Raw genomic sequence first — 27,744 nt, 5'->3', positions numbered from 1 at the left:
GCTGTTATCATAGCTAGAATTTTTTTATCCCAGATTGTGATTTTATAAGTAGAAGGAATTCCTGTTGAGGAAATTCCTTCTATGCATGCAGATTGTCACCTGTTCTGCAGCTTATAGTCTTAGAGTTGCCTGGGACACTGAGAAATTAAGTTTCTTGGCAAGGGTCACATGGTGTCAGAGACAGGACTTGAACCCAAGTCTTCTTAACTCTGAGCCCATCCTTCTAGCCATTCCTCCATGGTGTCCCTAATTATAGGCATTTTAATCCCCATTTGACAAATGAGGAAACTGAGACTTAGAGAAGCTAAGACATTTTCTCATGGCCACTCAGCTAGTAGATGCTAGGCGGCTTATGGGTGGTGGGGACTTAAACCCACCTGTCAAGCCCAAGTTCAGGATACTTTCCACTATAATCCATGACTGCTGGATTCCAGAATGGTGGGCAGATGTAGCAGGCTATCATTGCTTTTTCCAAGTTCAAAACTTATCACGCATTAATAGTCTTTAGGATAAAAGTTGGATTCTTTGAATAACCTTCTCATTGAAGGTGAATGGCTGACCTTATAACTTACTCTTCTAGGGCACTCAAATATCTTTGAATTGTCCTTTTGAAAAACTACCCAACTTCTCTTCTGGAAGAAACTGACAATGCTGGTGTTTAATTCACCAGAAGATCAGGCTGTGCTAGAACAGCAGAGTGTTGGAGGTTGGGATGAAGAGGTGTGGAGGGGAAGGATTTGTCTTGCTTGAGCTTCATGTCCAATGATGAAAGACACTGAATAATGTATTCCAGAACAGTGCATCGTTGAATAGTGGAAAGAGTTCTCCTTTGGGAGTCAGAGGATGGAGGCTCCTTCTGCGTAGCATCTACTACGCGCATGAACTTAGAAACTCCTCACCCCTCTTTTGGGCTCGGTTTTCTCACTTGTGAAATGAAGAGGTTACACTAGATGGCCTCTCAGTTCTCCTCCCGCTTCCCTTCCAGATCAATAATTTCATGACCCCATATCGATCTTCTCTATGGTGAAGTCTGGGCAAAAGGTCATGAAATAGAGGGATGGTTTTTTTTTGTTTTTTGTTTAGGAAGTAGCAATGATTAAATAATTAGGAAAAATACCACATCCACCAGTTAGCAATGTGAGCCCAAGGAGACAGAAAGGTCATTTCGGATTTTATAGGAGGACATGGAGAATTATTCACCGTACTTTTTCCCAAAGTATCTAGCTGACCCCAAAGCACCACGAAAAATTCTATTGGATACCAAAGAGGGAAAATTCTTCTCCCTTCCCCACATCAGCCAAGGACTATTGAGAAACAAAATTTCCAAAAAATAGTCTCCTAGGATAAATTGAAATAGTGTAGAGAAATTGAGCAATCTGGGGCAACGTAACGTGATCTAGGGCAGGACTTTTTAATTTGTATCTTCAAGGTTTGTCACATAACAAGTGCTTGAATCCATTGACACAAATGTCACTGGACTTGGAGTCATAGGATTGTAGCATTTAGAAGTAGAAGGCCCCTTACAGAACATCTAATTTGATGTTCATGTCTTATGGATAAAAACAAAAACAAACAAAACCAAAAATCCTCTGGTTGAGAGCGTGTGACTTGTCCATGGTTACACGTTAGCAGCAACAACTTCCAAATCTAGATCTTCTGATTTCACTGTTACTTCTACAGCAAAAAAGATGAAGGAAGTATCTTGAGCTCAATGGGTAGAATATTCAAATAAATCTCTTTATTAGAGTCATCTTCTTCGTGTAGCAATTCAGAAGTGGGTGATAAATCTACTGAGCCAGAAGAGTTGTTGTTCTCCCTTCATCACGCTATGATGTAGCACATACAGATAATGGGGTCTGTCCACCATCTGATCACCCAATTTATCATGAACTCTAGACTCCTGGAAGACTTTGCAAGTTTGCTCTTGCCTTCCTGTTAGGATTTATCTTATGAGCTCAGCTCTAATGGCATTGGTGATCCATTGTTGCTGGTGATGAATTTACAATTTGGAAGTTTCCGGAATGCAGGATGAATCCTGTTCTCCTTTGGAGACTCTTACGTATAGTTAGAAGAATATGATCTTTGTAGATTGAAAAAGAGGTGCAGTAGAGGAAAATGGGGTGTCTTCCCTTCAGATATATCAGTGAATCAACACTTGAATATAAATTATCCCCTTAAAAATCTTGTTCTAATAGGTGCCCTTTTGGTTTATTTATATTTATTCATTTATTCTTTATAGACAGTCTTTGAGAATACGTTCTTGTTGATTAGATTGGAATAAGTTACAACATAAAGAAACTGAGGTTCAAAGTGGGGATGTGACTTTCCCAACATCATACAGATACTGCCAACCCAGGTCACAGAATCACAGAATTTCACCTGGTAAACCAGTTTAACTCCCAGCTCTCCCACAATTCCTTTGGAGGCATATGTATTTTCAAGTCTTTTCTTGGTAACCTTCCAAAAGGGAGATTGCTTCCTGAGGTAGCCCATTCCTCTCTGAGATCTGATGGTTATAGAGCTTTTCCCCCCTTGATATAAAATCTAAATATGTATCTAATATCTAATCTAATAATCTAATATATTAGACTATATAATTTTATTATATATATTCATATTGTATATAATTATATATTATAATATGTTATATTATTATATATTATTATAATATAATATATAATTACATAATGTACTATATTATATATTCATATATTATTGTTAATTATAATATATTATATTAGATCTATATTAATATATCTCATATATCTAAATCTAATATATATAATGATATCCAAATTTGCCCCTTGGCAACTTCCAGCCATTGTTCCCTTCTCAGTTCTTTGGGGTTAAATAGAACCAGCCTAATCCCCGTTTTAAGAGAGTGCCTTTCAAATATTTGAAGATGGCTATCTGGTCCCCTGTGAATCTCCTCTTCTCAAGGATAAGCATCTTCAGATCCTTCCAAGATTCTCATAGGCCATAAACATAGTGTTTTCGATCTTGATTGCTATTCCACTTATTAAGGTCCTAGCCAAAAGTATTGTGCCCCGAAAAACACGCTATTCTGCAGGTGTGGTTGAACTTTCAACCCTCCCAACTCCAAATCCAGTCTTCCTTCAACTTCTTCCTCATCTCACCCATCTCAGTTTCATCTGGGAAAAAGGACTTGGCAAAAATCCTTGTATTTCCAGAGCCTAATATAGTTCCTGACACTTAAGAAATGCTTAATAAATGCTTGTTTGATTGATCATAGGATATTAGAGTTGGAAGGCACCTTAGAAAGTGTTCTATTCCTCTTTATATATTCCCAGAGTCTTTTATGTGCTCTTTGCCTTCTTCTCATCACACTCTGCCTTATATTAAATACTTGTACATGTCATATCTCCCTTATTAAAGTATAAGCCACTTGAAGGTTGGTACCAAGATTTTGTCTCTATCTCCAATTCCTAGAATAAATCCTATACCCCAAAGATACTCTGTAAATGTTTGTCAAATTGAGCTGAATTTCTGTCAGACTGAAATTAGACTTGGCTATTTAACAAGTAGGAGCCAGCATTACAAAGTCCTGGACTTGGGGTCAGGAGGACCCGCCTTCAAATTCTGCCATTGACCCTTAGTTGCTGTGTGATCCTAGACAAGTCTTTTAACCTTCCTGATCCTCAGGAATCTTCTGAGGACTTACCTACAATGGGTTTGCTATTCAACAGTAATTCCTTGTGCTAAAGAAATCACGACTCCTTGTCTATAAGATTTTTAAGCCCTCGTATCTACAAAATTCATACTCTGATGGATCTGGGATCTCATTGATGTTGAGATTCCCTTCAATGGGCAAGAGTGAAACTGGCTCACATCTCCTCATACTGTACAATTTCTGTCCATGTCTTTTTGAATCTCTCCCAGAAGAGGAGGGAGGGTCCGTCCTCCCAACTTTCAGCTGTCCTTGGTTTAGATCTCTTGAGGTTGTATGGATGTGAAGCATCCCACCATCTTGTCCATTGCTTAGTCCTTATTCTTGGTACACTAATGGCCCACCTCCTGTTCCAGTCATTCACATTTCTTCACACACTTCCTCCTGTGCTATTAGTCCTCCATCTGGATAATGACGGGATTGGAATAGATGGCCTCAAAATCCCATCCATCTCTAAAGCTCAGATCCTGTGAGGCTTTATTGGTGTGTGGAGGGGACCCTGGGTCCTCAGAGGCTACAAAAGCAGAACAGAAGCTCTGAAAATTTCTGTAGTCCTGGGAAGGCTTTAGAAAGTCCAGGCCCATCAACATGGTAGCTTTGCTTTTTAAGAACCAACCTCATTTAAGGACAGAGAGGATCATCACTAGTCACTTGGTCCCTTGGGGGAACATTCTTTGTGCAGGTCATCCTACCTCTATTCTTTGCTACACCTAACCTTCCCGGGCCTCAGTCTCTTCAATGATGCATCTATGGCCCCAAGAAAATGGCCCTTAATAAACCTCCTTTTACTTCTCCAGGGATGGCTCCAGAGTAACAGAAATGGAGAAGAGGATGCTAAGGACCAGCATTTTTAGAAAGCCTATAAAAGCTGTAGAACAGTTACCAAAAAGTATGAGAATTTTGGATGAATGCTTTATGGGAAATGGGGGTTGCTCTCTATTCTGACCTTAATGACAGAAATTCAGTTTTGCTCAGAGACCAAGTAACTTAAAATTTTGGCAATATATTATTCCAATATAACATTTGACCCTAAGCAAATTAATCTTTTATAACTCTTCTCCACTTGGTGGTTTTTTGGGGAAAATACTCTTTCTGATTAATTTGATTTACTGAGGCAGCTTCAGATAAATGTGCAGTCCTGTCTTCTGATGTGTTAACTTCACGAGGAAGAAGCCAATGATTTATTGGATTTCTAAGCAAGATGACTTTATTAGCTGTTTTACAGGACTGAAATGGAGAGAAGGCTGTTAAATAATCCAAGTATCCTGTCTTCAAGTAGCTGGGCCTAGCTCTGCTCTGCTCTTCTTTATGTATAAATAGGGCTCTTTGGCTCCATTTGCAGGAGGGCATGGACTTGCGTGTCTTTTGTTATAGGGCTGAGGGATTTGCCCTCTCTCATCCACACTCTCTCGAGACTAGCAGCATAGGTTGGAAAGATGATGGCTAGCCAATCTGAGAGGTCCAGGCTATGACCCAAGAACAGAGAGGAGCCAATGGGCCTTTGCCAGCCAATGGACCTTTGGCCGGGGCCTCTTTGTTAGCAAATGAGATAATAAATGTAAGGCACTTTGCAAACCTGGCATTCATTTTCAATTTTAAGGTTTGCCAGTACATTGTCCCAATGCCAGCTGTTTTTATCATCATTATTGTTGCTGTTGCTACCATCGATAAACATGGATATCTAGAGAAATTCTGAAAGTTTCTATCATTCTGGGATGCTCCAAAAAGTCCAGGCTCATCAACATGCTGGCTTTGCTTTTTAAGGACTAACCTTATCTAAGGACAGAGGGGTTCATCACTAGTTGCTTGGCCCTTAAGGAAAAATTCTTTATATATGTCATCTTAGAGGCATGTACATAATCTTGGGAGTGTTTAGAAGAGGGCATTCAGGCTAATGAAAGGTCCTATGAGGATTGGGGGAATAAATGAATGAAATTTTTAAAAATCTTAAGAACTTATTATATGTCGGACTCTGAAGTAAGATCTGGAAGTAAAATAGCAAAAGTGAGATAGTCCTTGCCCTCAGGGAGCTTGTGCTCTAACAGGAGGATACAACATATAGAGGAGTGGAAGCCAGGAATGGAAGTGTCCCAGGAGTCACAAAGATGGGGAGTTTGTTGACAAGCCAAATAGCAGCATAGTAGTATTAATTTAATTACTGAGTCCCGGACAAGAGCTGGAAAGTATGTGTGTCGCTATGTGGAGAGAACGAGGGTGTAAGGAGAATATTTAGCTTGGAGAACACTTATAGGGAACATGATATCTGTGTTCAGGCATTTAGAAGACTGATACATGGGAGAAGGTAGACATGCTCATAGGATCTTGAATTTGGACTTGGAAAGGACTTCAAAATCCATCCAATCCAACCCCTTCATTTTATAGCTAGGAAGACAAGGTCCAGGAGAGTTCCAATGACTTGGCCAAGGTCAAACAGACAGCAATGTTCTGTCTGGATCCACAAGTCACGATTAGGAGCAATGGGTAAGAATCAAAAAGAGGCTAATTTAGACTTAATATTAAGAAAAATTTTTTAAAATATCCAAAATGAGAGTTGTCTAAAAGTGAGATTGGCTGCTTTAGGAGCAAGTGGGTTCACCCACATTAGAGAGTGAAGATAGGCCAAGGAAAGGCTGAATATCTTTCTCAGGGATGCTATGGAGGGTTTTTTTTCTGATGCAGATTAGACTAGATGGTTTCCAAAGTCCTTTCTAACTTATGCATCTGTGATCCTGACCTCATCAATTTTCCTTTGTTTGAAGCTGAAGAGGAAAATATCGGATTTATTTAAAAACTGAGGTTATCTGTGTGTGGGACTTGGATTGTCCAGCCACCCACATGTTCTCTGTGCAGGAGAATATCATACAAGCTGAAGACTTACATAGCAATTTGGTGGTTACAAACTTATACTTCAGTAGAGCTGTGATCTCATTGATGTGTCTATTCATTACAAAAATACAACCTTTTCGAATCTTTTCATCCTATGCAACTAATCCCTTTGACCTCCCATGAATTGCCTTTTGGAAGGCAATCAGCATTAAGTGAGTTGCTCAGCATCATACAGGTAGAAAGTGTCAAGTGTCTGAGCCCCGTTTTGAACTCAGGTCTTCCTGACTCCAGGGCCAGTGGCACCTATCCACTGTGGCACTTATCTGCACCCCCCTTTTTATGTTGAAATTCATTTATTGAAGAGGTAAGTAGTTGTGAAGTGAGTTTATGAACACAGGTAATTAAAGGCCTGAGTCCTTTGCTTCCTCACTCCCATTCAGCAAGCAGACTAAAATACAAGGAATTATAACATGTCCAAGTTACAAAGACTCCTTAAAATTATTAAGATAATTAGCTTCATATAGTTTAAAAAATTAAGCGTCAGGGGGCCTTGCCCTCAATTAGGAGCTCAATCTTTGTGTGTGTGTGTGTGTGTGTGTGTGTGTGTATGTGTAATGTACCCCTCTCCTAACCTGGTTCCTGAAAACTTTGGATTCCTCAGAACAATGTTTTTTGTTGAATAAAATAAAATGCTTAAGATTACATTTTCAGATACAGGAATTGTATTAAAATGTAGCTATCAAAATGTTATTTTTAAAAAGACAAGTTCATGTACCCCAAGTTAAGAGTCCCTGTGCCTAAATCTCTCGATGTTTCTTGGATTACCAGCACAACACATAGGTTGTCCAGTGGGTACCCCTCTCTCTTGCTTTCTGCATAGCCCACTTCCTTTTCTGGTCTTTCATCTCTCCATCGACACATAACTTTTCCTGCACAGCACAGCCTACTCACAATAATTCTGTCAATCAGTCATAAAGCATTCATTAAGTGCCTACTATGTGCCAGGTAAGCACTGGGGATGCAAGGAAAGGCAAAAGACAGTTCCTGCCCTTGAGAGGAGACCGCATATAAACAATGCTGTACAAAGGACCTGTGTGTGTAGGGTAAAGAAGGAGGAATGAATAGAGGAATGGACCTTGAGTGAAGAAGAATTGGGAAAGGCTTCCTGTTTAAAGTGGGAGTTTAGATGAATTGAGGAAAGCCAGGGGGCAGAGATGAGGAAGCAGAGCATTCCAGGCAAGGGGGACAGCCAGGGAAAATGCCTGGGGCCCAGAAATGGACCATCCTGTTTGAAGAAGAGCGGGGAGGCTAGTACCCCTGGATTAAAGAGTCTGTTTTGGGGAGAAAGACCTTAAAAGACTAGGAAGGGGGCAGCTAGGTGGTACAGTAAGTAGAGCACTGGCCCTGGAGTCAGGAGGACCTGAGTTCAAATCTGTCCTCAGACACTTGACACACTTACTACCTATGTGACCTTGGGCAAGTCACTTAACCCCAATTGCCCTTCATTCCCCCCTCCAAAAAAAAAAGACTGGAAAGGTGGTGATGGTGGGTGATAGATTTCTGGAAGGCTTTGAATGCCAGGAGATTCTACATTTGATCCTGGAGATGACAGGGAATCACTGCAGTGTAGTGAACAGGAGGGTGACACCTCCCCACTGCCTTCTGGGTGACCCGTGACTTTTCAGAAAATGTGAATTCCATGACTCATAACCACATGAAATTATTAATAATAGCTAACATTTCTAGAGTACTTCCTATGTGTCAGGCCCTGTGCCAGGTGATTTATAATTATTATTTCATCCAATCCTCTTAACAACCTACTCTAATTATCCCCATTTTATAGATGAGTCAACTGAGACAAATGGAGGTTAAGTGACTTATCCAGGGTCACATGGCTAATGAGGGTCTGAAGCTGGATTTGCACTCAGGTCTTCCTAACAATAGGCTTACCACACTATCCGCCCATCTGCTCCATGCCATCATAGCAATGATGGTGTTATAAATTATTCAGTAATAATTATGGTGATAGTTTCTTTTATATAGCACTTTGATTGAAACAGCTGCATAAACATATGAATATAATCTAATAGGAATTTTCTATTTAGTCTTCTTATTCTTGTCATTGTCTCTAGTTCAGAACCCCAAAGAGTTGAAAGGATTCTTCAGGAAATATATCACATCTAAAAAAGATTCGTTGTTCTTCAGTCATTTTTCAGTTGTGTCTGACTCTTCATGACCCCATTTGGGGTTTTCTTGGCAGAGATACTGGAGTGGTTTGCCATTATCCTTCTCCAGCTCATTTGACAAGTGAGGGAACTGAGGCAAGCACGGTTTAGTGACTTGCCCAGGGTCACACAGCTAGTAAGGGCCTGAGGTCAGATTTGAGCTCAGGTCTTCCTGACTCTAGGTCCACTGCACCACTTAGCTGAAAAAATAATACATGAAAAAGGCAATAATCTACATCCTATTCATTGGGCAACAATTGTTAGACAGCTTGGCTAAGTTTCTCTACCATCCCTCACCACTGAGACCCCCTGCCTGGTGTGGAAACATTCTATGGCTGACTTTCCTTTGACCTCCCTCTAAAATGGAACCCTTAGTCCTAGAGAAGGTGAATTAAAAGAGGCAGGATTTTTATCATTATAATAATGGTGTGAGGGTGGGGCAGAGCAAACAGAGGGATGACCTTGGTCTCAGGAACGTGGGTTTAGTACCTGACTTCACCCATCTGAGACGTTTGCCAGGCAAGATACTTCTCAGTGTTCCTGGCAACTTTCATGACTATAAATTACGGAAGTGTCAATTTCATTGGTGGGGGAAGTTTCCACACCAGGACTTCCCCATTACCAATCAATCAGCAAGTATTTATGCTAGGATTGAAAAGACGAAATCTCATAGATCCAGGCCAAACAAATGAACCACATCAAAAAATGACTCTTTGGAGTCAATCGGTGATCAATCAACAAGCATCCATTTAACGTCTAGTATGGACCAGGCACTGTGCTAGTCTCTGGGGATATAAAGAGAAGAAGGAAATAGTCTCTGTTCCTTAATGATTAAAGTTGCATTGATATACAGTCTTTGTAGAAATCAAGTCAGCATCATGTTCGTGGGAGATGGAGGCAGAATGAATTTGGAACTGGGAATTAATTTGGAAAAGGGCATCGAAAGACCTGCTTTTATTGCAGAGTGGGCAGTACTTGCTCCCCATAACCACAATGGGACACTGAATTCAGCTTTCAAATGTAAGGCTTCTTCTTCTTTTTCTTAGCCGATATAGCTTTTCCTTCTCATTACCCCTTTTTGGGGGTGGAGGCAGCAAAGAAGCAATTTTGGAAACTGAAATAGAAAATCCAGGTAGTTTTAGTCAAAAATTATCAATTCTTTTGGGTGCTCTTTCATCATCAACCCAAGATGTATCCCTCTGGAATAGTCTTCATTTGTTAATTATTATTAATGTCATTGTATGACAGAGTTCAACTAAAATGGGTGAATGAATGAAGTACCTACTAAGTGCTGCCTATGTGCCAGGGATTGTGCTAATTACTGAGGATGCCAATACAAGTGCACAAGATGAGGAAGGAGCTTCCATTCTCATGAGGAAAGAGGACACCAGATGGGGGAGGGCTAGGAACATGGCGATAACATTTGGAAAAGGCTGCAAAGGAATGGGAAGCCTGAAAGTTCACACATCAGAACCCAGGGTCCCATGAGTGGAGTTCAGGTTTTGCTAGAGAAGATTCAGAGAGCAGACAGTTTAGAAAGGCTTTTTGTAATTGAATAAAAATATTAATAATGGGTCATATATTATAATTATATACTATTAAGGCATATATTATAATTATAAGGTATTCATTAAGCAATAATAAATGACAATTCTTTTTCTTATTCATTATTTTCAGTTCGTTTGACTCTGTGTGACCCCTTTTGGGGTTTTCTTGGCAAAGATACTGCAGTGGTTTGCCATTTCCTTCTCCAGCTCATTTTACAGATGAGAAAACTGAGGACTTGTTCAGGGTCACAGCTATTAAGTGTCTGAGGCCAGATTTGAATTCAGGTCCTCCTGACTCCAGGGCCAGCACTGGATCCACTGTGCCACATAGTTTATAATTATAATGTGTAATAATATATTAATAACAATATCTTTTGGTTTTATATCACATTCATTTCCAAGCATGTTTCTTTTCCCTCCCCTATCAGTAAGCCTTTCCTTCTAAAAAAACAGAGGAAAAAAAAGTTTAGAAAAACCAACCAAGTAATTACCTTTTTTAATACATACAATATTCCATATCCATAGTCCCCCACTTCTGCCATGAATCTGCTTCAACTTTTTCATAAGGCTTTTCCCCTGTCACTTTATGCCAGACACTGCTCAGTTTCAGCTTCTATATTGTTTGGACCTTTAAATGTTTTGGGCTTTATCTGGCACATTTGGGGCTCTCTGAGTGACGTCAGTGGCCATTCCAGCTATCTACACGGAGGACAGTGCCAATGTCTTGGATAAAGAGCAGTCTAATGGAAAGCTTTGCTGAGATTGCATCCCGATGATTTCCTCTAATGGAAAGAATCACTGGGAGGAAAAGCCTGCATCTTCCAACCTGAATCTGAGTCCGATTTTGAGGAAATCAGATTTGTTGCCGCCAAGTCCAACAAGCCGGTCAGGGGGGACTCTTATGCACACCTGCTCGGATCCCCACCAGTTTTCTGAATGGCTTTATTATCCTCCACGTGTTCCCCACTGGAGGCAGACAGCCGGCTCGTTCCTGCAGTGCTAGCTTAGGGGCCCAGTGAGGAAAAACACCAGTCCCATTCATGGCTCCCCACCGGATGCAGGCTATTCAGGAAACAACATATTCACCCATCCTGAAGCTGTGTTTGTTTTTAGTGGCGGGTGGAAGGGTGGAATGAATGTCTGGGGCTTCATGCACACGTGCCTATCATGCTGCAAACAAGGCATTCAGACTTCCTCGCCTGGCCACATTTTACTTGGTGGGTTTAACGCCCCGATTTTCACTTTGTTTTTATATTTCACCGAGTTGTTGAGGGCTGTCTGTCTTGTCTTTCTCCCTGTCTGTTACACTCTGCATAAAACAGGTGGCTAGGGCCGGAGGTTACCAATGGGAGCATCATTGGAATGGGCAACTTACTATCTAGATTTATGGATTAGCGTCTTTATATTACAAAGGATGTAGGAAAATGAAAGCAGCCCTCCGTATCCTTGAGGCAATGTGGTGAAGAAGAAAGAATATTAACTGGAGAGAAAGGATCTGGATTCGAATTCCATCCCTGCTGCTTGTCTCGCCCGTTAAGAGTAGAGAGTCTTCCTTTCTTTGTACCCCCAGCACTTAGCACAGTGTACACAGTAGGCAGTTAGAGATTTGGACAGTATGATTTTTAAAGTCCCTTTCAGGTCTACTGGTTACTTTCCATCACTTCTGGCTGCTCTAGGATGACCTACGATTTTAATGGCTGGGAAGTTGCCAGGGAGTAGCTTCCCAGTCACAGCAGATCGACTCTCAGCTTCCTGGCATGTTGCCTCAGTCAGTGATTCATTCAGGGTCGCACAGGCAGTACGCGTTAAAGGCAGGTTGTAAACTGAGGCTCCCCTGCCTCTCTGGTCTCTATGCTGTGTTGCCTCTCACCGTATCTTCTTACGTGAAAATACAAATCCAAGCTTTTCTTGGGTCACTTTGACCTCCACAGAGGAATATATAGTGCGATGCTGAGTGCTTTCAGACCTTCGCAAAATCAATGAAGAAAACTACTTAAAAGCATTTTCTGTGACAACAGCAACCTATGTTATTGATTTGTATGAGAAGTGTGCCACGTACAGTAATGACAGTAATAGCTGGCATTTGATATAGAACTTTGTAGACGTTTCCAAATTGCTTTGCATATACTATCGCATTTGAGCCTCACCAAAAAAAAAAAAAAAACAACCCTTGTAAGGTAGATACGCTGGTATTAACACCCCAATTTACAAATGAGAAAATTGAGGTGAAGTAACTTGGTCAGGTTCAATAAGTGTCAGAGGTGAGATTCCAACCCAAGGCTGGCCTCATCAATCCAGGGTTCTTTCCCTTCCATGATAGTGCCGGTTGCTTACGTGTAAGCTAGGTCAGAGGATTGATTGTAGATAGGAAGTTGGAAGGGAATTCAAAAACCATAGAATTCAATAATCTTGTTTTACAGATGAGGAAACTGAGGCACAGAGAAGTTAAGTGACCCCACTAGGGTCTCACGGTTAGTCCCTGGGGCAGGATTTGCTCTCAGGTCTTCCTAATTATAAACCCAACGCTCCATGCACTGTGCCACATATATGACTGCATACATGACTGTATGTTCCCGAGTGGATTTTCTAAAATTACACCCCCCAAATTAGGATCAAATCATATACAAGAAGCAGTGGGGCATACTGGAAAGTGTGTTGGTCTGGAGGGAGTTGAGTCAGATCATGAGAGATTTATTCACAGCTTTGCCACTAACCCGTTCTGTGACATTGGGCAAATCCCTTCCCTTCTCTGCAGCTCAGTTTCTCGCTGTTTAAAATAATATCATAGGAAGTAACAATAGCATAGGAAAAGATGGCCAGTGAGCTGCATGCTTCTCTTTCATGCTATGAGATCTCTTGAAATACGGTTTGACTGCTGAGCCCGTCCCACCCTGCCTCCTGCCTGTTCTTCCTGCCTAAGCAGGGATCCAGGAATTCCCGAAGCCTCCTTCCCAGCATGAGCATCAGTGTGAATCCGAAGAATGAAGACAACCTGTGGAGTCTGTATTGAAACAGAAATGAGAATGCATTCCGTTGTGTGTCAGGTGAACCAAACGTTAAGAGAAACAAGGTTCTGGTGATCAAGGTACCAGTTTTCCTTGATTTCTTGGGAAAAGGGATACATAATTCCTTCCAAGATTGTTGTTCGGTCTTTTCCTCAGTCCTGTCTGACTCTTTACAGCCCCATTTGGGGTTTTCTTGGCAAAGATACTGGAGTGGTTTGCCATTTCCTTCTCAAGCTCATTTTGCAGATTAGGAAACTGAGGCAAACAGGGTTAAGTGACTTGCCCAGGGTCACACAATTAGTGAGTGTCTGAGGCCAGACATGAACTTAGGTCCTCCTGACTACAGAGCTGGCCCTCTAATGACTGTGCCACCTAGCTGCCCCCCCCCCAAGTATAGTACTACAAAAGGCAAAAGATATGGGTTTATAATAAAAAATAGCTAATAACAGCTAACACTGATGTAGTACCTACTTTGCCAGGCACTGTCATTAGCAGTTTGCAATTATTATGTCATTTGATCGTTAACTACTCCCTCACCCCCTCCCAGTTTTACAGATGAGGAAACTGAAGCCAAGAGCATTAAGTGACTTGCCCAGGGTCACACAGCTAGTAAGTGTCTGAGGCTGGATTTGAACTCAGGAAGATGAGAAGTCCTGACTCCAGGCCCAGTGCTCTGTGCACCATGGTGTCATCTAGCTGCCCCCTTCAAGATAACTTAAATGCAAATCATGGTCCTGTGTAGTACATTTGTCCAGGAAGCATTTAACACGCTTTTTTTCCCTCCTTGGGAAGTTGTGAGAATACTTTAATTTCTTTCCTCATCTAATCCGATAAGCATTTATTAGACTCCTACTATGTGCAAAATTGCATCAAGCATTGAGAATACATGTAAAGAAAAAATAAAAACCAGAACTCTTTATAAAGCACTTACATCCTCCTCTGGTAACCTGATATATAAAACAAAAATCATTCACGCTGCCTTAAAGTCAGTGAATGCTAGAGGTTTCAGACAAAGCCCTCCAGTAGGAGGCAGGCCTTGAGCTGGGCCTTGTCGGATTTCTAGGCCTTGCAGGGTTTCTAAGAGGCAGAGTTAAGGAAGGAGTGCATTGTGACCATTGAAGGCAGCCAATGGAGGGAGGCTGGACATGGAATGCCATCTTGGGAACAATTATGATGCCATATAGTTGGACTAGAGAAGAAGTGAGGGGGAGGTTGGGAAGTAGGCTGGGGAAGGTAGGCCAGAGGTAGATTATGAAGGCCTTTAGAGCCATGCTAAGAACTCTGTATTTTATCCTAAAGACAGTTCTAGAAGTGCTTATTGTTCTTGAGGAAGGAAAGAAGGAAGGAAGGAAACAAGCACTTATTAATTGCCTACTACATACCAGGCACTGTGGTAAGTGCTTTACAAATATTAACTGAATTGACCCTCCCAAGAAACCTGTGATAACGGTGCTATTATTATCCTTACTTGACAATTGAGGAAACTGAGAAAGAGCTTAAATGATTTTCCCAGTTACACACCTAGTAAGTGTCTGAAGCTGGATTTGAACTCGCTAGCGCTAAGCCCAGCATTCTATCCATTGCCCTACTTCGCTACCCATAGAGAAATGGGATGAAATCTATGCTTCAGGAATATGATTTTGGCAACCTTGGAGGTGCTGGTTTGGTGAAAGGCAAACATCTGATGAAGAATTTGTTGTAAAAGTCGAGTCAAGAAGAGACAAGGGCTTGGAGCCGGAGTGGAGAAGAGGGCACGGCTGGGAGATGTTGAGCATGGCTCACAGCTTCCTTCTCTGTCTTCTTCCCAGCAGCTCTTTGGCTCTGTGGCCAAAAGGTTCAGCTGGTAGCATTTTCTTTGAGTTGTTTACACTCAATATTTAAATGCTGGGATCCTAAACATACTTTTCCTGTTAGGGTGAATGCTTTAGCTTTTGTTTCCTTCTCATTTGGCTCCATGCCAGCCTCACCACCTGTGAGCTCTCATGCAGCTGAACAATAACGGTGCGGTGAACAGTTTCCCGTTCTGTGCTGGGATGGGTTAGTCATCGCCTGCATGGGAATCGACGATGCATAGACCTTCCCAAGCTGATCCCTGTTGAGATTTCATCGGAAGCTTGAAAGGGTCACAGAGTAGCTCAAGAACATTGGGTTTCAATGGCCATCCCTTGGTGGTGGTGGTGGTGGTGGTGGGAGCCAGGGGGCTGCCCTTGCTGAATTATTGAAATCCTGATTGTAAAAAAAAAAGACTGCTGTGCCATCCCTGTGACATTCTTATTACAGGATTCCTGCAGACCAAGTTGGCAGCTGTGATGAATAGATGAATTAGGGGGCTGGGGAATGAGAATTATGGGGGAAAGAGACAAAAGTTATGTTTCATGGATAAGTGCTCACCCTTCCCTGTAGTTGGAGGGTGGACATGGGGTGGTGGCGTAAATTCTCTAAAGAAAGTCTTAAGCACGTTGGGAATCCAGGATAAAAGATTAATTATAATAATAACTGCCATTTTAAGTGCACACAGCAATACTTACTGCATCTACCTTGATCGTGCCAACCAGACTGTGAGGCAGATTCTCCAGGCAACATTATCTTCATTGTACAAAAGAGGAAATGGAGGGATGGGTCACATAGCTAGTGAGAGCCTGAGGTGGGATTTGAATCCAGATTTTCTTGACTCCACCTCCAGCATTCTATGCAGCATCCTATGCTGGTGTCTGTTTCTTGCTGAGATTTTTGTAAAGGAGTGAGGAAGATCAGGGGTCAATTTCTACCTCTGACACCAAAGGTCACACAGTTAACAGATATCAAAGGTGGGCCTTGAACCAGGATCTTTCTGACTCAGAGTAAGTCTGTTACCCTAGTCATTATCCCAGATTGTGTCTACTCTTCAGTCAGGTATTCAAGGATCATTTAAGTAGCTGACTCAACCACATTTTAATAAGGACTCAAAGACCTCATTTCATTTTCTTTTTTTAATAAATTTTTATCAATGTTCCTCTTCCTTCCCTCTCTCAGGGAGCCATCCCTTATGACAAAGATTTTTTTTCCAGAAAAAGAAGAAGAGAAAAAATTTTAGCAAAATTAATACAAACATCAAAAAATAAATCTGACAATATTTGCATCATTCTACACTTGTGGATTCCCCACCTATGAAAAAAAGTGAGACAAGGGGTCTTTTCCCATCTTCTCTTTAGGGTCAACCTTGTCCATTATATCTTGGCAACATTTATTTTTGGTTGTCTGCTGAGTGTTTTTCCTTTCCATTTACGTTGTTATAGTCATTGTGTGTATTGTTTTCTTGGCTCTGCTTCCCTCACTTTGCATCAGTTCATGTAAATCTTTCTGTGCTTCTCTGTATCCATCTTTTCTTCTAGTGTATATTGTCATTTCATTACATTCATATACCAGAATTTGTTTAGCTATTCTCCAATTGATGGATATGTACTTAGTGTCCAATTCTCTGTTATTATAAAATTGTTGTAATAAATATTTTGGTGTAAAATGCTCCCCCAGCCCCGACTTAGTCTCCCTGTCTTGCCCATCCTGAAAGTTCAGGGGCTGCTCACAGATCTAATCCTTCTACTGATTAGCATAGAAACATTGATCAGCTTTGTCTCTGGCCCCTATTCTTGGGGGTTACCACACTAACACTGACTTTAGTGTAGACACCTGATTAGCATGGCAGCCCTCAGCTCAGAGTTCCTGAGCTCAAGAGATCTGCTAGCCTTAGACTCCCTAGTACTTCAAATTACAGGTCCACATCCACAATGCCTGACCGGCTTAAAAAAAATCAGTGACCTCCTTGAGGTATGTGCATAGCAGTGGAATCACTGGCACCAAGTGTGTGAATATTTTAAGCACTTTGTATAATATAAATAGCTTTCCAAAATTTTGTTGTTCAGTCATTTCAGTTGTGAATGACTTTTGTAACCCCATTTGGGATTTTCTTAGCAAAAATATGGTAGTGGTTTGCCTTTTCCTTCTGCAGCTCTTTTTACAGATGAGGAAATGGAGGCAAACAGTGTTAAGTGACTTACCTAGGGTCATACTGCTAGTAAGTATCTGATGTCACATTTGAACTCAGGTCCTCCTGACTCCAGGGCTGACACTCTATCCACTGTGCCACCCAGTGGCCCCAATGGGGAGTTGCAAGGAAGCAAATATAGGCTTGATGTAACAAAGACGATAAAAATAAACTTCTTTATAGTAAGAACTGACTCAGAGTGGAACGGGATGCCTCTGTGCAAATGCATTTCTCCTCACTGAAGGATCCCAGGCAAAGTTGTACAGTCGCTTACCAGGTTTGGGTTGGATTTGATGGTCTCTGAGCTTCCTTGCAATCCTCCTAGACCAAGCATTCAGTCATGGCCATGGCCTTAAATCCTCCTCAATATATGGAGTGTCAGAGAAAGAAAAGAGAACACTGGCTTTCCTGAAACCCCTTTGTTTATCTCATCCTTTGGAGCCAGGTCATTCCAGTCCTATTTCAACTGAATTTTTAAGTTATGATCCAGTGCATGGAGAATTCCTGCTCAGTTCGTGGATTCCCACCAACTGAATTCAATGAAGGCCTCAGTAATTCATATTTGGAATAGCTAACAGCACAGGAAATATATTAGACCAGCGAAGACAATTTTTCCCCCAAGAAAGCCTTCAACCAAGGGGCATTTTTCTGACCTGCAAGACAGAATAAATTCTCGCTATGCTAATGATCAAGGCTTGGGAATAAATACCGGAGCAGTTTGCTGACTAAACATCTTGGCTTTTCCTCCATGTGGAGATGTTTCTCCTTCACTTGATTTTGGGTGATTAGTGGATAAGGTTTTAAGAAGTGAATATAAGGCAGAGTCAAAATAATTCATTTTATTTGGTGACTTATTTTTTTAAAGAAATTCTTAAAAGGGTCACATTTTCATCCTTTATAGTTATTGTTAGGAGGTGGTTATGATGCAATGGACAGACAACCAGCCTTGATGTCACAAAGGCCTGAGCCCAGGCTTTGTTTGGTCATATCTGCGTAGCCCTGGGCAAATGACCTAGTCTCTCTGAGCCTTTTTTAACCTATCTATAAAATAAGAGGGTTGGACCAGATGACCTCCAAGCTATGCTTTAGCTCAAAATCTATGATGCTGTGATCTGTGGAAAGTACTTCAGAACTATAATATGGGATGTAAAAGATATCATTATTGTTTATAAAAGGCAGCGTGGCATAGTAGATTGAGGACTAGCCTTGGGGTCAGTGAGATGTGGATTAAAGCCTTCCCTTCAGCCTGCTTGTGTGTTTTCACTGGCAAGTCACGATTTTCCACTGTGGCGGGTAGCTCTCTACAAATATAAGTCATAGGAGAGTTGTAGATCTTCACTGGAGGACAGATTTTCCATATTAGATAAGAATACAAGCCTAGGTACCTCCCTCCACCCCAGAGATATATATTTATGTATTATATACATGTATAACATTATCTATTACGCATTGTAACATGTTGTATGTGTCTATCATCAATCTATCATTACAGCAATTTCTCTACTTAAATCTCCCTATCTTTTTCTCAATATCTATCATCTATTCTTAGAATCTCCTAAGTGGAAAGCTATAACTGGCCTTGCGGTTATTAGCACTGATTAATTTCCAGTGATGAGCCAATCAGAAAAGTCCACGCACGGGTTGACTCGTCTACATGATAATACAGCTTATGCAGTGCTGAAATACCAAATTTGTAATTTTCATCCCTTTAAAAAAAGGTTTGAACCTTTTGCCTTTAAAGGCAAAACTCTGAAAGTAGGATATATCTTTTTGTTTCAAAACTGATTAAAAAAAGATATTTAATTGTGGCATCTTCATTTATAGATTCCTAGTGTAATAGCAATAAGGGAACATCATAATGTCGAAAAGAATCGTGGAGTGGCAGATGAGAAAGACATGGGTTTGAATTTTGCCCCCGACACTGGCTGTGTGAACCTGGGCAAATCACTTAATTTCTCTGAACCCCAGTCTCCTCCCAAGTAATACCTATAAGGCTTACTTTATTAGGCCACTAGGTGGACCAAATGAAAGAATACAGATAAAGCACTTTTTAAACATCAGCTATTAATAATAGGTTTCTAATTTGGAAGGGGGAGTTACAGACTTTGCAGACATTGGGTTACACTCAAACTGATCTTATGAATTTTGACTCTTGCCTTTGTTCATGAAGCCCCAGGGAGAGTTGGTGTTTGTTTTACGACGGTGACGTGGCTGGGCCTTTTCAGGAGAGCTTTCATTACATTCTTAGGTTGGCATCTTGCTTACCATGGAGTGCAGTGGTAATTTAGTAATGGTCTCCTGTTGGCCAAGAACAGATGTATCTTGGGGGCTGCCCAGTTTGCCAACAAGGAATAGATGACTAGTGCGGTAGAAGGAGCTCTGAATTTGTAGCCAGTGGCCTCAGGTTTGAGTCTCTGCCTTTTCTGTTAGATCAAATAACCGAGCCCATCCAGTGCAACTTGGATATTTTAGTTCACTTCTCTGGGATGCATTTTCCATCTGTACAAAATGAGACCAGGAAGAACTGTTTAATTCAATCCAAAGAGCATTTATTTTTCTTATTTCTCTGCATACAAAGATAAAAACAAAATAGTTCCTCAAGGAACTTACGTTCTTTGGGAAAGAACAATGATACACATACAGATTAAAAAAAACACATATATCTAATCAATACTTGAAGGAGGGATGCTCTGAGAGCTGGGGAGATAAAGAATGGTCTCAGAAAAGGAGACATGAGTTTAGCCTTGAAGGAAGTTACTGATTTGAAGAGAAGGGATCATGAGATATAGTCTAGCCAAAGGCTTGGAGATAGGAGATGGAATGTTGTATACGAAGATCAAGCAAGTAGGTCAATTCAACAAATAGTGCCTGCCCTCCAGGAGCGTGTATTCTGCTGATTGAGCTCTCAGGTTTCTTTCAGCTCTAAATTTCCCATCCTATGACAAACAGAAGAACCTGACGGAGTACTTAGAGTATCATATTCTTAGAGCACAAATCTAAGAACATCTTTAATTATAATAACAATAAAATGACATTCCTTCAGGCGGCTAAGTGGTGCGATAGAGGGCTGGACATGGAGTCAGGAAGACCTGAGTTCAAATGGCAGACTCAGACTTTCATCAGTTATGCGACTCTGGGCAAGACACTTAACTTCTTCCTGCCTCAGTTTCTTCAGCTGTAAATTGGGGATAATAAGAGCACCAACCTTCCAGTATTGTTGTGAGGACAAAATGAGATAATATTTGTAAAGCATTATAGAAATTCAAGCTGTTACTATTACTATAGCAAAAGGTAGCAAAGTTTTCAACTGCTTTACACCTTTTTATGTATTATCTCACTTCCTCCTCACAATGGTAAAGTTTTATTTATTTTTTGTTTATTATTATATAAAGTTTTATTTATTATTATATAAAGTTTTATTTATTTTTATTTATTATTATATAGTTTTATTTATTGTATAGTTTTATTTATTTATTATTTATTATTATATAAAATTTTATTTATTTATTATTATTTATAAAGTATTATGTAAATACTACACATATTATTATTTCATTTTACAGATGAGAAAACCAACCAATCAGTAAGCATTTTTTACGTACTTAATACAGGATGGCCCAAATGTCTTGGTGTAGTTTTCAATGTGCCAGATACCATCCTAGGTGCTGTGGATAGAAAGCCAAAAATGAAAATAATTTCTGCCCTCAAGTATCTAATACTGTAGCCAGAGGAACACACCATATGACTATTGAAATATATTCAAAATCAATACAAGGTGATTTTGGGAGGAAGCCATGAGTGCCAGTGGCATTAAGAAACTTGCCCGTTGGTGTGGGGTTGGATGTAGGATCTGAACCCAGCTTTTCCAGGTTCTGAGTCCAGAAATGTATGTACCATATGCTATGCTGCCTCTCTGCCAAGCTTTCCTCATTGACTCTACTCTCTGCTTCCCACCACCCCTATGGCTGGTGCCATCAGCATAGATGATTAAAGAATTTCTATCTGTCTGATTCGGAGACAATTCTAAGAAAGGAATCTCTTTTGGGAAATGTGGGTGTCTTTCTTCACAAAAGAAGAGAATGAGTCTCTTCCTCAGTGCAGAGAGCACTAGATTGTAGTCTCCAGCCCTTGTCACTTGTGGGTGTTTTGTGTCTGAGGACACATACCATAGCAGGACTCTGATAAGCTGTTTCTGGGCTGGGACACGTTTATATGTCTTTAACAGCTGTATATTGTACATGTAAATAAAAATTAACCATAATGCCCAAAGTGCTTGGCACCTAATTTGGCATTTTCTATAACTTCATGTACATGGATAGTTATCTCTCCAAATACTCCAGAAAGATTGAGAAGGGAACAGGCTGCATAGGTACCTGCATTCTGATTTTGGGTGAAAGTATACATAGGAGACAAATTTCCTCCCTTGTCCTTTTCCAAAGTGATTTCAGTAATTTTCAGGCTATTTTCTGAGTAAAATGCCCTTCATCTCGGTCTGTCTGCAGGATACAGCAGATTTCCCCAGCTCAGAACCTGCCGAGGCTGAAGCCTGTTCCAAGGACGTAATTTTGGCTTGGTTGCAGACACATAATGCTGGCATTACTGTATGTGGCCACTTTTATCAGGAAGAATGGCACAGCTGGATGGCTAATTGGGGCTTAGGAGGCGGCTGTCAGGGTCAGTAATCCTCCAAGTCCAGCAAATAGTCTGGTCGGCTTGGGTCATGATAATAAAGGTTGTAGGTAGTGGGTAATAGGTATGTTTCTCTTGAGGAGTCCTTGAATGCAGGGCTCTTAAAATGCTTTTTACAAACATTAATTAAACCTCCCAACATCCCCATTAAACAGATAAGTATTGTACCACTGCCTGAATTTTACAGATCCTTCAAATAAAAATACTGAGAGATTAAATTTACTTGTCTGATGGTAAATAACAGAGTAAGTGGCATATTCAGGAGCGTGAACTGACCAACTTTAAGGCAGATCAATTCAATAAACAGTTATTAGCATGTACTATGGCCCAGGCCTCGTGCTGGTGCCAGGGATACCGAGATAAGATAAAAATTCAATGTGCTTTACTTCTATTGGGGAAGCAACATGTGTGCATATAAACAAATGCAAAATCCAAATAATTAATGTGTGGAGGGGCACTAATTACCAGATCAGGAGAAGACCCAAATAGAAGATGGTGCTAGATATGAGTCTTGAGTAAAGCTAGGAATGTCCAGAGGCAAGGTTGAGCAGAGTGAACTTTCTAGCGATGCAAAGGCCTGGAGACATAAGTAAATTGGCCAATTTAACTGGAATGTAGAATCAGTGATGGGAAGCAGTATGAATCTGGTTGGAAAGGTAGGTTGGAACCAGATCATGAAGTACTTTTAAAACCAAAGAAAGGAGTTTCTACTTTATTCCGGAGGCAGCAGGAAGCCCCTGATGCTTCCTGAGCAGCTGAGTGACATGATCATATGTGGTCCTACCAGGTATGTTTCTTAGGATGTTGGCTTAAATGGAGCTTCTGATCAATTTCATGAGTTCCCCCTCATCCCATCAATTCGATAACTTTACAGAGTGACCACCTTTCAAAAGCAGCCTCTCAGGGTGGTGGGCTTCTACACTAGCTCCTTACTGATTGGGGCTGCCTCTTGATAATTGGTTGATTGAGGTTCAGGAGAATTGAGTCACCATTCTGGAGGAACCATCTCTTTTGTGGTCTCTAAGAGCCAGTAGTAAAAACATCATAGTCTACATTGAAAGTCTGTTTTGAGAAACACAATCCATTATTAAGCTTTATTCAGATTCCCCTTATATCTTCCTCTAGGATAGAGGCAGTGAACCAAAGAGATTGACCCATTTGTGGTCAGGCCCCCATAACTGAACCAAGTCACTTTGAACCCAGAGTCCTGGAGTAAGGACCCTGGACCATAGGCAAAATGATGAAATAGGAACCTTTTAGGAGATAGGGAGACAATATTAGACTGTACACTCTTTGGGGGTGGGGAACAGAGATTGTGTGAATTGGATTTCTGTGTATTACCATATAAACTGGTAGAGCTGGAGGGAAGTTTTTAGAGACCTTCAGCAGATTTTTTAAATTCTAAATGAGGAAACTGATCACCAAGAAGCTTGATAATCCTATATGTGAAAATATTAGAGGTTAATTAATATGGGGATATTTAACTAGAAGGCTTTCATTTGACTGTTTGAAAATCCCAGGGTAGACCCTCTGGATTGAGGAACTGCTGAAATTCTCTTGCTATGTAAAATGGCAGAGGCGTCCTTAGCTTGTTAATTAGCCAATCATGCTTTTCCCCTTCTTGACCCAATCAAAGAGCTTCACCCTGTAGGGTGTAGACAATCTTGTTTACATGCCATGCCTATTGATTGATTAATTCTGTAGATCATTTCAGAGCAGCATCCTCACTTAATCAAGGCGTCAGGGCACCGACCATTTTAATTGAGGTATGGGAGCATGGGACTCTATCCCTTACATGTCCACCTTTTTTTTTTCTTTTTAGAACGCTTGTCTCAGTGTGTACTTTTGTGTCACTAACCCCTATTCCTGGGTCATTTTAGTAGCTTTTTCTGGGACCCTTCTCCAGTTCTGTTCTGCTTCCTTTTGCGTTAGTGACCCTGACTATATACACTATGATCGGCAGTGAGACAGTATCATGTTGTAGGATTCCTGTAGGAGTGGAAGGCTCCACTAATGCATACTGAGCTGTGCTTTGAAGAAAGTTCTAGAGTGTCTAGGGGCAGCTATGTGGTGCAGAAGATAGAGCACCAGCCCTGAAGTCAGGAGGACCTGAGTTCAAATTTGATCTTAGGAACTTACTAGCTTGGTGACCCTGGGCAAGTCATTTAACCCCAATTGCCTCAGAAGAAAAATATATCTACTCCTCACCTCCACAGCTTTGTGAGAGTCAGCTGAAGTACCATCTCTGACAAGAGAACCACTCCCCAGAAATTTCAGAAAAAAAGGGGAGACCTAAGTTCAAATTCATCCTCAGACTTTCCTAGCTGTGTGACCCTGGGCGAGTCACTTAACCACTGTTTGCCTCAGTTTCCTCTTCTGTGAAATGGGATTAGTAATCGTACCTACTTCCTACCATTATTGTGAGACCCAAAAAAGGTAATAAATGCAAAGCACTTGGCACAGTGCGTGGCACATAGGAAGTGCTTGTTATTATTATTGGAGGATAAGGTGAGGAATGAATGGATTCTGGGGGAGATTGTGGGAAGCTGGTTCTATAAATATCAGGCATTATCACTGGAGACACCCAAAGGAGAGTCCAGTTGGTCCTCAAGTCAAGAAGACTTGAGTTCACACTCTATCTCTAGCAGACACTGACTGTGTGACCATAAGCAAATCACTTCCCCTCACATGTTAAAATTACACAGTCTGTGTAGGTTTCCTATGGTAGGAGGAGTTTCCGCACTGGGAATCCCTTATGCCAATTAAATCACAGGTCTGAACAAAAACAGATGAAAACAGCTCCAAAGGGCATTTGTTTGGATGTTTGCCTTTGAATGAGCAAAAGTAGCAAAAGCTGCCTCCTTGGGACTCATTTCTTCATCTTTCCAAATTTTCCCAGTTCTTTTTGTCTAGACCTTCTGATATACAAAATACAATGCTTTCGCAAATTGCTGTATTATTGAACCCCTAATCTCTGTACTCAAACCCACCAGAACAATCAAGGAAGGTTTATGTTTTATTTGGAATAGAGTTAAATAAAGGATTTGAAATTTTATGAGAAGCTACAGATCAGAAATAAAATGAATCCAAACAGATGCACAATTTCCCCAGATGCCGGGGTGGTGATTTTTCCAAACTCCAGCTGGTTACTCTTGGGGCCCACCTGGCAGCCTGAAAAATTAAATAATCACTAGGCCATATCATTTGTCACACAATATATGCGGGATTCCAGCTTTCCCTGCCAAGGCCCACCTTGCAGCACTTTAGAAGAATCATAGAATTCTTCTATGGAGAGAGATTACCCAGGAAATTGGCAATCCAAGGTGGATGTGGGAGTTTGTATATGTGTTTGTGTTATTAACCACTCCTGGCTTTTAGAACAAAATGGAAGACCTCAGTAAAGCTGGTAGATTTCCTAAGAAGTAAAAGAGAAATGTGCTCATTTTTCTTATTCGGGATTAGACCTGCTTTATAAAGATTAATTAATATAGGAATAGTTAAGCAGATAGATTTTATTGGACCATCTGAAACTAGGAAAAATAGTGTGGAAGACCAAGTTTCTCTTCGGGCGCAGTAAAATTTATTTCTCTTTTTTGCTCCTTACAGACATTATCAAATGAGACAATATCTATAAAGTACCTAGGACAGTGCCTAGAACATAGGGGGTGCTTAATTTATGCTTAATAAGTCCCTTGCCTTCTTTTCCCTGTCATTATGGAAGAGGGATCCTGATGTAGTGAATAAGGCGTTGGATGAGTTAGGAGCATGTGGGTTCTAATCCTGCCTCTGATACTGATTAGATGTGTGACCCTGGCTGGGCCAGTCAACCTCACTGATCCTCTGGTGACTCCCTAAATTCATCTGAGTTATAGAAGGGGGTTGGGAGGTGGGTGAACTGAAGTTCCCTTGCCAATGGAATTCCAGGTCCTTAATGTATTGAGATTGAGTCCCTCTGGTGATGGTCAGGGGAGGTGCCCAACAATTTCAGACCCCTATGGCAGCAGAAACAGTGGGAATATTATCAGGAGAGAGTATATTTTAACACTTAAATGCTTTTTTACAGGAATAAATTGGGTTCTAATTTTTCCCACCTAAAAAATTATCAGCAACCACTTAAGTTCTACTATAATCATTAGATATGAAGTGTAGAGAGAGGCAGCCTAGCATAATGGATAGGAAAAGTAGGAAGACCTGGATTCAAATTCTGCCCCAGATACATGTTGATGATCTGACCATGGGCTAGTAACTTAACTTCTCAGTGCCCTAGTCAAGGGCATTTTGCAAATATACCTCATTCAATACCAATCCCTGGGCCTTGGTTTTCTTCTCTGTAAAATGAGGGTGAGAGCAGACTAAATGGCATCTTCTTGTTCTAAGGCTGCACATTACAGGTGAGTTGCAGATCTGTATCAATGAGGGGGATTTCCATATCAGAAATTCCCTACGGTAATTAAATAATAACTCCAGATTGGGATTTTTAAAAAATGATACCTGGAGCATCTCCCAATTACAACAATCATTAACTGCTTTAGGAATTATTTTTGTAAAAGCAGTGGGAATTAAGATTAAGGGTATGTGTGTGTGTGTCTCATGCTATCCCTGTGTGTTTGTTTATGTCTGATGGCACCTGTGTATTATATATGATAGCAAGAAAAGATACAGATTCATAGAATCATCTAGTAACAAAGTCAACAGGCCTTCATTGAGAGCCTATTGTGTACTAGGCATTGCACTAAGCATTAGGGATGCAAAGAAAGGTCACAATAATTCTGGCTCTCAAAGGAGCTCGTGGCCTAATGGGACCACAGATGCCATCCAATCTGAGCTATAAGTGAATAGAAATTCCATTTGCGATATCTCCCCATAGTGATTATCTAGTCTTATCTATAGATCTCCATGGTGGGGAGCCCCCTATACAAAGTGACCTCTGGCTGTTTAATTTTAATGGCTTAAGTTGAGGGGGCACCAGACCAGACCAGATCATACCCACCCCCGACAGGAAACAGATCCTATTAACCACTGGCATTTCTCCTCTTGAATAGCTTCTTTGCCTGATATTATTAGAAGGAAGAATGTTTTAAAAAACAATCAACTTTTCTCTTTTAGATAGTTCTAAAGAACAGTGAGAGGCATTTGGGTAACCTCAGTGACAGACACCTTGTATCTGCTCAAGGTTGTGAGATGGGCCTGGCAAGAATTACTGAGGATCATTGGGTTTAGATCAAGAAGAGGCTATTTAGTCCACCCTCACCCCCATTTTACAGAGAAGGAAACCAAGGCCCAGGGATTGGGATTGAATGAGGTATGTTTGTAAAATGCTTAGTGTAGTGTCTGGCACATGGTAGGTACTTAATAAATACTTATTCCCTTTTTTTTCCTGTTAGATGATCCCTTATCCCCAGTGTGGGACAGAGCTCTGGGCCTGGGGTCAGGAAGACCTCTTGTTCAAATCCTACCATAGTCATTTACTCAATGTGTGACCGGGACAAGTCACTTAACCTCTGCCTGCCTCAGTTTCTTCATCTGTAAATAAGGATGATAATGGCACTCAACTCAGAGGGTTGTTGTGGGCCTCAATGAGGTAATGTGCATGAAGTGCTTTATAAACCTCAAATGTTGCTGCTGCAGCTGCTGTTGTATCCCAGTGGGGCTTAGAAGACCCTCTGGTTGGGGCAGCTAGATGGCACAGTGAGTAGAGCACCAGCCCTGGAGTCAGGAGGACCTGAGTTCAAATCTAGCCTCA

At 41.0% G+C, this 27,744-nt stretch overlaps 1 protein-coding gene across 3 annotated transcripts in view; it reads left to right on the top strand.

The window, feature by feature from the left end:
* Window positions 1–27,744, top strand: part of CTNNA3 (catenin alpha 3) — a 1,949,360-nt gene that overhangs the window by 472,968 nt on the left and 1,448,648 nt on the right. The gene's annotated exons all lie outside the window — the stretch shown is intronic.

The sequence above is a fragment of the Trichosurus vulpecula genome, chromosome 8 (assembly GCF_011100635.1).
Source record: "Trichosurus vulpecula isolate mTriVul1 chromosome 8, mTriVul1.pri, whole genome shotgun sequence".
Classification (NCBI taxonomy): Eukaryota; Metazoa; Chordata; class Mammalia; order Diprotodontia; family Phalangeridae; genus Trichosurus; species Trichosurus vulpecula.
Note: the sequence above shows the minus strand (reverse complement) of the source record. Positions and strands in the feature narration are given on the sequence as shown.